The 2,011-nt window shown below is 33.9% G+C and overlaps 1 long non-coding RNA gene across 1 annotated transcript; it reads right to left on the bottom strand.

The window, feature by feature from the left end:
• Positions 1-681: 681 nt before the first annotated feature.
• Positions 682-1,345, bottom strand: LOC307166136. Its single transcript, XR_013822589.1, has 4 exons — positions 1,266-1,345; positions 987-1,145; positions 857-896; positions 682-773 (listed from the first exon to the last, which is right to left on the bottom strand). It is a non-coding gene; the product is annotated as an uncharacterized lncRNA (long non-coding RNA).
• Between the last annotated feature and the right edge of the window lie 666 nt (positions 1,346-2,011).

The raw sequence follows: 2,011 nt of genomic DNA, 5'->3' as shown, positions 1-2,011 counted from the left end.
GAAAGTGTACCAATAGTAGATTAATGAGGGTTTGAATGAAAGCGTTTCAATATAAATTGTGCAGACATACAAAGAAATATACCTTTTTATCAACTGTGGGCTTCTTAGGAGTTCATGGAGCAGATAATCTTGTGATGGGTATATGGAGGAAATTATGACTTCAGTGAATTTCAGAAATCTGAAAATATTACATTCATTCAACAAAGTGCTATAAGTGAAGTCTTCACATCAAACATTTTGCAACTAATATAGACATGGTCTGTTAGCTTACCTTTTGTCGGTAGTGGACATTTGTATAGGGGTTTGTGGACTTCAAAATATCAACAGTAGTTATTGAGTTGCTGCACAAATATGAAAGTGTACCATTAGTAGATTAATCAGTGCTTGTATAAATGTCAACAACTTAAATTTACTTCAATAAAATGTACCGTTTTATCAGTTGTGAACTTCTTTATAAAAGTTCATGAAGCAGAGAATCTTGTGATGGGTAGATGGAGGAAGTTATGACTTCAGTTCATTTCAGAAATCTGCAAAGATTACATGCATTGAACAAACTGCTTGGTGAAAGTAAAGGTTTAACACAAAAAAAACATATTGCCATTAATGTAGAAAATATCTGTTAGCTTGAATGAAAGCGTGTCAATTTCAGTTTTGCAGACATTAAATGAAATACCTTTTTTATCAGCTGTGCACTTCTTTATAGGAGTTCATGGAGCAGAAAATCTTGTGATGGGTATATGGAGGAAGTTTTGACTTCAGTGGGTTTTAGAAATCTGAAAATATTATATTTGTTGAACTGCTGAAGTGAAGAGTTAACAATGTTTTGCTACTAATGTAGCACCGTCTGTTAGCTTACTTTTTTGTCAGTAGTGGACAATGTAGTGCAGTTTATAAATCTGAAATTATATTGTTAGTTGATGCAGTACCTTAAATATTTTCTGTTAAAGTTTTAAACTCTTAAAATATACACAAGCATGTCAACTTACCTTTTTATGTGGGGTTTTCTAGATCTCTTTTAGATGTTTTCATATAATCCTATTAACTTAATTGCATTTTTTTATGAGACAACTGTAGGAATGCAGGCAGTCTTTGTGGATGCTTCCTATGCTGATTGGAAGCATCCAGTGTTGTTTGGATGGCTTAGACTAGGGCAGAAATTAGATTGAAAACAATCTTTCAGCTAAAAACCAGAAACATTGTCTAAAAAGATCAAGAAAATCAGAAACACAAATTGAACAAATGAAATGCATAAATGCTACAAAAACCTTGACTGTATGTAGCTTTGGAGCTCCAGAAAGAAGAGTAATTATGGGAGGTGTAGGATTGTGTGCGATGAACAATGGATAGAACTGGGTATGGAATGGCCAGGACTCTATGGACCTTGGAATCTCAAGATGGGTGTCACATGGAATGGACAAAAACAGAACAGACAGTGTAGTTATATACATTTCTTAGTTCAGTGTGTTGCATAAGTCAGACATATTACCTTACATGAGCAAACCTTTCTTGATAACATACTAGTGGACCTGCACAAATTACAAAATTTGTTTTTAAATGAAATGATTTGAAAATGGTCTAATAACATACCGTTTCCATTTGTGAACTTGAACAGGACTTCATGGACCTCAATCTCGGAGTAATTGTAGCATAGTAGGGGCACAGAAAAGAAGAATGCAGTTATACAGTCTTCAATATGTGTCAGAAATGTCAATTACCCCACTGAAACTAGTACTGCTTCATGGTAACTATAATAAGTTGAAACAATTTCAATTGTAACATTTTCTGCATCTTTAATATAGACATGGTCTATTAACGTACCCTTTTCAGTTGTAGGACATTGTACATGTTGAGTGTATCCATGGACTTCCATTAGTTTCCCAATTGAAGATGATGTTAAGATGTCCTCATTGAAGTCTCCCATAATTACTTTCTTTCCTGGATGTTTTTCCAGCTCAGCAATGACATGTAACATATTTTGTCGAAATGCATCAATTTGATATGAATTAGGCCT

The sequence above is a fragment of the Squalius cephalus genome, assembly GCF_949319135.1.
Source record: "Squalius cephalus genome assembly, chromosome: 10".
Taxonomy (NCBI): domain Eukaryota; kingdom Metazoa; phylum Chordata; class Actinopteri; order Cypriniformes; family Leuciscidae; genus Squalius; species Squalius cephalus.
This window is presented reverse-complemented; position numbering and strand designations above follow the sequence as displayed.